Genomic DNA, 10,034 nt, shown 5'->3' on the forward strand with positions numbered 1-10,034 from the left:
GATATTACTGGCAGAGAAACAGCCCAGTGTCTCCTTTTGAGCTTTCTCAGTCACAACTCACTTCTGGAGGAGGGATAGTTTGAAAGAAAACACTTGTACAGTGTGTGCTGCTGACTGTGTGTTTACAACAACACTTAGCATGCAGGCAGATAGTAATAGTAATTGGCTAGCAGCCTTTACATAGAGCCACATTGACTGCTGAGAGTTGTAATCTGGGCTACAAACAAGGGAAAAGAATATACAGAAGACAACATGGGCTACAGGAGCTGACAAATGACAAGGGTAACTACAGGGGACACAGAACAGGTATTGTGGTGGCTTTGGGGCATTTTTATTTCAATTAACTTCCCCAGAGCACCCCTTTAATATTCCCACTTATTTGATACTTCTGTATTTTGTTCTTACAATACACATGGAACATAATTTCAGATTTGCCCCCCCCCCCCCCCCCCAAAAAAAAAAATAGTTGAAAATAATATTTTGTTTTACTTACGGAGAATATACAATGCATCTGGTACCAAAAGATTATTTTTGCGACTTCCGTGTATCTGTTATTAGCCTTTCTATATTGTAGTCACTTCCTGTTTTATGGAGTGCTGCCACTTACTACATTGTCCATGATTCCAAGTGCCTCTTTCTAGTAAAATTGCAGCTGCCCAGAATTTTTAATCCGGCCAATTTTATTTGTGCATTTTCATTTTTTCCTCCTCGCCTTCTAAGAGCCATAACTTTACTTAATATTTCTATCTACAGACCTATATGAGGACTTGTTTTTTGCACGACCATTTATACTTTGAAATGATATCACTCATTTTACCATAAAATGTATGGCTAAAGCAAAAAATTATTAATTGTGTGGGGATTGAAAAGAAAACCACAATTTTGCAAATGTATGAAGGTGTTTTATTCATTCTGGATGTTAATATAATTAAAATGATACCCATGTTTGCATGCTTTTCTATTATTGTACTAATTTGACAAAATTAGTATGTTTAACCCCTTGAGGACAGGGCCATTTTTCATTTTTGCACATTAGTTTTTTTTTCTTCTCCCCTTCTAAAAATCATAACACCATCAATGATTTCACCACCAAATCTACAGTGAAACCAGAAAAAAAATATTTGTAAATTTTTGGGGCTTCCGATTCTACGGAATGCACTTTTTGGTAAAAATGACACCTTATATTTATTCTGTAGGTCCGTTTCATGAAAATGATACCAAACTTATATAGGTTTGATTATGTTTTCTTGTTTAAAAAAAAATATAACTTTTTGTACAAAAATTTGAATGCTTAACCCCTTCCCGCTATTGGACGTATGCATACGTCCAGGCGAATTACACGTTCGCGCAAATGGACGTATGCATACGTCCAAGCGATCTCCTGCTCTGCCGCGGGCAGCGCAGGAGATCGCGGGTGGGACTCAGCTGTCAATCACAGCCGGAGTCCCACCCTCGCGCCGGTCCCGGCAGCATTAACCCCATAGATGCCGTGATCAGTTCTGATCACGGCATCTACGGTGTTTGCAGGGGGAGCGCTCTCCCCCTGCCCATCAACGGCGGCGCCGCGATAAAATAAGGGGGATCGGGGGTGTCCAAGACACCCTCGATCCCCCTAGAAGAGATAGGAGTGAGGTGGCAGGGTTGCCACCCCTCCTATCCCTGCTATTGATCGGCGGAGCGGCCGACCAATAGCAGACTGGGGGCGGGGGGGTTAAAGTTCGGTTCCCCCCGCTATGCCCACCCATCGGTGTCCGGGCACAGCGGGGGGAACCGTGTAATAGCGGCGGCGGCGGATGTGATTACGGCGGCGGTGGAGGTAAGTATGATGCCGCGTGTCCAGAGTCTGTTGCCTAGCAACATCTGCAGGTCGACAGTTTAGAGAGTGGTCTCTAAACTGTCGCCCTCCAGATGTTGCAAAACTACAACTCCCACCATGCCTTGACAGCTGTTTGCTGTGTTGGCATGCTGGGAGTTGTAGTTTTGCAAGATTTAGAGGGGTTCAGGCTGGAGATCACTGACAGTGGTCTCTAAACTGTAGCCCTCCAGATATTACAAAACTACAACTCCCAGCATGCCCAGACAGCAGTTTGCTGTCTTAGCATACTGAGATTTGTAGTTTTGCAACATCTGGAGGGCCACAGTTTAGAGACCACTGTCAGTGATCTCCAGCCTGAACCCCTCTAAATCTTGCAAAACTACAACTCCCAGCATTCAGGAACAGCAAATGGCTGTCTCGGCATGCTGGGAGTTGTACTTGCGTGCCTCCAGCTGTTGCATAACTACATCTCCCAGCATTCCCTTTGGCAATCAGTACATGCTGAGAGTTGTAGTTCTGCAACAGCTGGAGGCACACTGGTTGAGAAATACCGAGTTAGGTAATAGGTTCTAACCAGTATTTTCCAACCAGTGTGCCTCCAGCTGTTGCAAAACTACAACTCCCAGCATGCACGTTCTGTCAGTGCATGCTGGGAGTTGTAGTTCCCCCCCCCTCCCGTGTGAATGTACAGGTTACATTCACACTGGCGACGGATTACAGTGAGTTCCCTGCTTCAAGTTTGAGCTGCAGCCGCAGCTCAAACTCCTAGCGGGAGACTCAGTGTAATCCGCCGTCAGTGTGAATGTAACCTAAAAACACTACACTACACTAACATAAAATAAAGAGTAAAACACTTCATATACACACGTACACTGCCCCCCCCCCACCACCCCTTCCCCCCCCCCAATAAAAATGAAAAACGTATCCTACAGCAGTGTTTCCAAAACGGAGCCTCCAGCTGTTGCAAAACAAAAACTCCCAGCATTTCCGGACAGCCATTGACTGTCCAAGCATGCTGGGAGTTTAGCAACAGCTGGAGGCACCCTGTTTGAGAATCACTGGTGTAGAATACCCTTATGTCCACCCCTATGCAAATCCCTAATTTAGGCCTCAAATGCACATGGCGCTCTCTCACTTCGGAGCCCTGGCGTATTTCAAGGCAACAGTTTAGGGCCACATATGGGGTATTTCCGTACTCGGGAGAAATTGCCTAACAAATTTTGGGGGGCTTTTTCTCCTTTTACCCCTTATGAAAAGGTAAAGTTGGGGTCTACACCAGCATGTTAGTGTAAAAAAAAAACATTTTTGTACACTAACATACTGGTGTTGCCCCATACTTTAAAATTTCACAAGCGGTAAAAGAAAAAAAGCCTCCAAAATTTGTAACGCAATTTCTCCTGAGGACGGAGATACAACCCCATATGTGGGCGCAAAGTGTTCTGGGGGCGCACAACAAGGCTCAGAAGGGAGAGTGCACCATGTAAATTTGAGGTCTAAATTGGTGATTTGCACAGGGGTGGCTGATTTTACAGCGGTTCTGACATAAGTGCAAAACAATAAATACCCACATGTGACCCCATTTTGGAAACTACACCCCTCATGGAATGTAACAAGGGGTACAGTGAGCATTTACACCCCACAGGTGTCTGACAGATCTTTGAAACAGGGGTCTGTGAAAATGAAAAATAAAATTTTTAATTTGCACAGCCCACTGTTCCAAAGATCCGTCAAATGCCAGTGGGGTGTAAATTCTCCCTGCACCCCTTATTACCTTCCGTGAGGGGTGTAGTTTTAAAAATGGGGTCACATGTGGGGGGTTCCACTGTTCTGGCACCACGGGGGGGCTTTGGAAATGCACATGGCCAAATTCTCTCTCCAAAAGCTCAATGATGCTCCTTCTCTTCTGAGCATTGTAGTTCGCCCCCAGTGCACTTCACGTCCACTTATTGGGTATTTCCATACTCAGAAGAGATGGGGTTACAAATTTTGGGGGGTATTTTCTGCTATTATCCCTTGTAAAAATGTTAAATTTGGGGGAAAACAAGCATTTTAGTGTAAAAAAATATTTTTTTTTACATATGCAAAAGTCGTGAAACACCTGTGGGGTATTAAGGTTCACTTTACCCCTTGTTACGTTCCCCAAGGGGTCTAGTTTCCAAAATGGTATGCCATGTCGTTTTTTTTTGCTGTCCTGGCACCATAGGGGCTTCCTAAATGCGACATGCCCCCCGAGCAAAATTTTCTCTCAAAAAGCCAAATATGACTCCTTCTCTTCTGAGCATTGTAGTTCGCCCGTAATGCACTTCAGGTCAACTTATGGGGTACCTCCATACTCAGAAGAGATGGGGTTACAAATTTTGGGGGGTATTTTCTGCTATTAACCCTTGCAAAAATTTTAAATTTGGGGGGAAACACACATTTTAGTGAAATTTTTTTTTTTTTTTTTTTACATATGCAAAAGTCATGAAACACCTGTGGGGTATTAAGGCTCACTTAATTCCTTGTTACGTTCCTCAAGGGGTCTAGTTTCCAAAATGGTATGCCATGTTTTTTTTTTTTTTTTGCTGTTTTGGCACCATAGGGGCTTCCTAAATGCAACATGCCCCCAAAAAACCATTTCAGAAAAACGTACTCTCCAAAATCCCCTTGTCGCTCCTTCGCTTCTGAGCCCTCTACTGCGCCCGCCGAACAATTTACATAGACATATGAGGTATGTGCTTACTCGAGAGAAATTGGGCTACAAATTCAAGTATAAATTTTATCCTTTTACCCCTTGTAAAAATTCAAAAATTGGGTCTACAAGAACATGCAAGTGTAAAAAATGAAGATTTTGAATTTTCTCCTTCACTTTACTGCTTTTCCTGTGAAACACTTAAAGGGTTAAAACGCTTACTGAATGTCATTTTGAATACTTTGGGGGGGTGTAGTTTTTATAATGGGGTCTTTTATGGGGTATTTCTAATATGAAGACCCTTCAAATCCACTTCAAACCTGAACTGGTCCATGAAAAATAGCGAGTTTGAAAATTTTGTGAAAAATTGTAAAATTGCTGCTGAACTTTGAAGCCCTCTGGTGTCTTCCAAAAGTAAAAACTCATAAATTTTATGATGAAAATATAAAGTAGACATATTGTATATGTGAATCCAAAAAAAAATATATTTGTAATATCCATTTTCCTTACAAACAGAGAGCTTCAAAGTTAGAAAAATGCAAAATTTTCAATTTTTTCATCAAATTTTGGGATTTTTCACCAAGAAAGGATGCAAGTTACCACAAAAATTTACCACTATGTTAAAGTAGAATATGTCACGAAAAAACAATCTCGAAATCAGATTGATAAGTAAAAGCATTCCAGAGTTATTAATGTTTAAAGTGACAGTGGTCAGATGTGCAAAAAAGGGCTGCGTCCTAGAGGTGAAAATGGGCTGTGTCCTTAAGGGGTTAAAATTGTCCTCTTCTGACTCCAATAACTTTTTTATTTTGCCGTATATGGGGCTGTAGGAGGGCTCATTTTTTGCGCCGAGATCGGAAGTTTTTATTGGTACTATTTTTTTTATTGGACTTTTTATTCCCTTTCTATACATTTTTGGGGGGTTTACAAAGTGATCAAAAAATGCAATTTTAGACTTTGGAATTTTTTTACATGGACGCCATTGACCGTGTGGTTAAAGTAATGTTACATTTTTATAGTACGGACTTACGCACGTGGCGATACCCCATATGTTTATTATTGTTTATATATATATATATATATATATATATATATATATATATATATACCAACAAAAGAACCAATCATGTAAAATAACAAGTTTATTGAACATATATCAAAATATACATACATTTAAAAATAGACAGAAACATCTAAATTCAGGCCACCTGATGAAGTCTAACGTGAAAATTACGTTGGGGTGGAGCTGGTAGGTGGTAACATGCATGGAAGGTAGTCTTTTGGTTATATGGCTGCCTTTTCTTGTCTTTCTTTCCAGTCCTCATGGTCCATTGCTTCTTTCATAGCAGGTTTATCTCTCCATATTATACATTGTGGTTCTTCTCATATTTCTACGGATTTATTTATCTTATGAGAGCTGCCTGTTTCATCAGGATTTAACCCCTTAAGGACCACGGGTTTTTCCGTTTTTGCACTTTCGTTTTTTCCTCCTCCCCTTTTAAAAATCATAACCCTTTCAATTTTGCACCTAAAAATCCATATGATGGCTTATTTTTTGTACCACCAATTCTACTTTGCAGTGACATCAGTCATTTTACCCAAAAATCTACGGTGAAATGGAAAAAAAAATCATTGTGCGACGAAATTGAAGAAAAAACGCCATTTTGTAACTGTTAGGGGCTTCCGTTTCAACGCAGTACATTTTTTGGTAAAAATGACACCTTATCTTTATTCTGTAGGTCCATACGGTTAAAATGATACTCTACTTATATAGGTTTGATTTTGTTGTACTTCTGTAGAAAATCATAACTACATGCAGAAAAATGTATACGTTTAAAATTGTCATCTTCTGACCCCTATAACTTTTTTTATTTTTCTGCATATGGGGCGGTATGAGGGATAATTTTTTGCGCCGTGATCTGAAGTTGTGATCAGTACCATTTTTGTATTGATCGGACTTTTTGATCGCTTTTTACTCATTTTTTCATTATATAAAAAGCGACCAAAAATACGTTATTTTGGAATTTTTTTGCTCGCACGCCATTGACCAAGCGGGTTAATTAATTATATATTTTTATAGTTCGGACATTTACACACGCGGCGATACCATATATGTTTATATTTACCGTATTTATTGGGGTATACCACGCACCGGCCTATAACACGCACCCTCATTTTACCAAGGATATTTGGGTAAAAAAAGTTTTTTTACCCAAATATCCATGGTAAAATGAGGGTGCGTGTGTGCGCGTGTATACCCCGATACACCCCCAGGAAAGGCAGGGGGAGAGAGGCAGTCGCTGCCCGCTTCTCTCCCACTGCCTTTCCTGGGGTCTAGAGCCCTGATGCCGGCCCTTCTCTCTCCCCTGGCTATCGGCGCCGCTGCCCGTTCTGTCCCCCTGACAATCGGTGCCGGCGCCGATAGCCAGGGGGAGAGAAGCGGCAGCGGCACCCATTGCCGGCGCCGCTGCCCCGTTGACTCCCCCCATCCCCGTTGGCATAATTACCTGAGTCGGGTCCGCTCTGCTGCAGGCCTCCGGCGTGCGTCCCCTGCGTCGTTGCTATGCGCGGCGCACTGACATCATGCGCCGCGCCGTGCAGCGCATAGCAACGACGCCGGGGACGCACGCCGGAGGTCTGCAGCAGTGCGGACCCGACCCAGGTAATTATGCCACCGGGGATGGGGGGAGGCAACGGGGCAGCGGCACCGGCAATGGGTGCCGCTGCCCTTTCTCTCCCCCTGGCTGTCGGCGCCGCTTCTCTCCCCCTGGCTATCAGCGCACCAGGGGACAGAACGGGCAGCGGCGCCGATAGCCAGGGGGGAGAGAAGGGCCGGCAGCAGGGCTCTAGACCCCCAGGAAAGGCAGGGGGAGAGAAGCGGGCAGCGACGGCCTCTCTCCCCCTGCCTTTCCTGGGGGTGTATCGGCGTATAACACGCACATAGACTTTAGGCTAAAAAATTTTGCCTAAAAAGTGCGTGTTATACGCCGATAAATACGGTATTTTTATTTACATGGTGTTTTTGTATGGGAAAAGGGGGGTCATTTGAACTTTTATTAAGGAAAGGGTTAAATCACATTTATTAACTTTTTTTTTACACTTAGGGATCCATAACACTGCACAAACTGATTGCCAGCACTGTTCACTGCAAAGCCATAGCTTTGCAATGATCAGCATTATCGGCGGTCGATTGCTCAAGCCTGAATCTCAGGCTTGGAGCAATCAATCGCCGAGGGGACATGCCGGAGCTGGTAAGAGGACCTCCGCTCGTGTCCCAGCTGATCAGGACCCCGCATTTTCACCGTGGTCGGGACGATCAGCCCCGCTGAGCAGCCGGGCAGCATTCACTTTCGTTTTAGACGCGACGTTCAACTTTGAACGCCGTGTCTAAAGGGTTAATAGCGTGCGGCACCGCGATTGCTGCCGCGCGCTATTAGCCCCGGGTGATATGACGCGGGATTAAGGGGTTAAGGTCCCTCCCTGCACTCCATGTATCTATGTGCCATCTTTACCATCTCCAGTCATCTGTACTTGTCATCTCCAGTGCCTGTATTTTAATGTTTCTGTCTATTTTAAATGTATGTATATTTTGATATATGTTCAAAAAAAAATTATTTTACATGATTGGCTCTTTGTTGGTATATATTGTTGGAGTGAACCAATTGTGACATCACTAAAATAGCCAGTACTAGGTTGGTGGTATAATATTTTTTTTTAATAAGAAAATGGGGTGATTCAAACTTTTGTTAGGAAAGGGGTTAATAGACATCTATTAACTTTTTTTTAAACTTTCTTTTTTTTACACAATTTTAGTCCACACAGGGGACTATAACATGCAATCCTTTGATTGCATATACTGATCAATGCTATGCCATAGCATAGCATTGATCAGTGTTTTCTGTGCTTGATTGCTCCTGCCTGCATGGCTGACTGGGAGCATCAAGCCACAGATCAGACAGTGGTCCCAATCAGCTCTGTTGAGCTGCCTGGAAAATTTTAGTTCAATGCCGGGGCATTGCTGTGATTGTTGAAGTCCAGCATTAGACATGGTAGCCACAGATAGCTGCCTGGAGCGACCCACTATGACCCACGCTCAGCTCCTGAATGTGCATCATGGAAGGGGAGCAGGACAAGGGAGTACAGGTACGAGGGTGTACAGGTTAAAATTGTCCTATTCTGACCCCCTATAACTTTCTCATTTTTCCGTATACAGGGCTGTATGAGGGCTAATTTTTTTGTGCTGTGATCTGTAGTTTTTTGTCCCACTTTTAGCTGACAGCAGCTGGAACCTGCCGTGCATAAATGGAGTGCAGCTCCGATGCTCGCTTCTGGTGCGTTAAGTACCAGTGCACCAGGATGTACATTTAAGTCCATTGTCCTTAGGAGTTAAACACTTCCATAATTAGCATTAATTATCTAAGGCTAACTCCGTCTCTTTGACAGCAAGAGTAGAAAGGGAGAGAATCCTGGCTCAGCTTCCCACTGATTTTAAATGCTCAATAGTTGGGATGGGCAGAATCGGCATCGGGAGGTGGGGAAACAGGGCATGTCATGTTTCAGTCCCAAATGACAGTCCCAAAATGGCCACTACAGCAGAGAACGGTAGGCCCGACATGCTGGTTTATACAGGAAAACTACAAGAGGTTTGGCAGGCAGGCTTTTAAAAAACTAAGGCCTTTGTGCTCCATACATAAGATACTTGTATATTGCAATATATTATAACTTTACATATGGCACTAAAGAATATATATATTTTTATTAACTAGTTGAAAACCTGTGGCTATTCTTCAAATGGTGCTATACTGCATATTTATTAGAGCATGAGAAAAAAGTTTTGATATTAGGTATATAGGTTTTCCTTACACCAGATTTTAAGTCATAACAATGTCAATCTTAAACTGGGCAGAACCATTAGAACAGTATCACAATTTTATTATTACTCATAATTTGGCTACCAGAGTACAAAACTGTAAGGATATTGCCAAGTCTTCAAGGGCAAAAGGTATTGGTGGAGTGAGAGATTTATGGGTATTTCTAAAATGTTCCTCTGCAAAGCTTTACTTGTGTTTTCTTGGCTGATTAAAGTTTCCATGAGCTCTGATAAATAAAGGATTTCAATCAATGTCAATGTTAGCAAACATGGTAAATGACTTAGCCAGACCAATGAGAATTATATATATATATATATATATATATATATATATATATATATATATATGTATATAGGGTAAAAATACAAAGGAGAAGAAAGGTGCGCACCTAGTGCAGATTACCCAAGTTGGTACGAAAATCAGGAAAAAGAGAGCCGTGAGATTGGTCCCTTACCTTTGGATGTTATGCACAGAGCATAACTTCTGTATCAGCATAAAATAGAGAATAAAGACTCTGGGTCCCTACGGTCATCCGATCCAGGGAGCCAGTGCATAAGAAACTTGAGGTAGGAAGAAATTCCAGAGAAAATGGGACATCGAATAGGGTGCCAAACTCAGTGGGATATGATTAATAGGTTTATTGAGGTGCAACGCTAAAACACAAGAGCATTTCCAG

Source organism: Hyla sarda, chromosome 3 (genome assembly GCF_029499605.1).
Source record: "Hyla sarda isolate aHylSar1 chromosome 3, aHylSar1.hap1, whole genome shotgun sequence".
NCBI lineage: Eukaryota > Metazoa > Chordata > Amphibia > Anura > Hylidae > Hyla > Hyla sarda.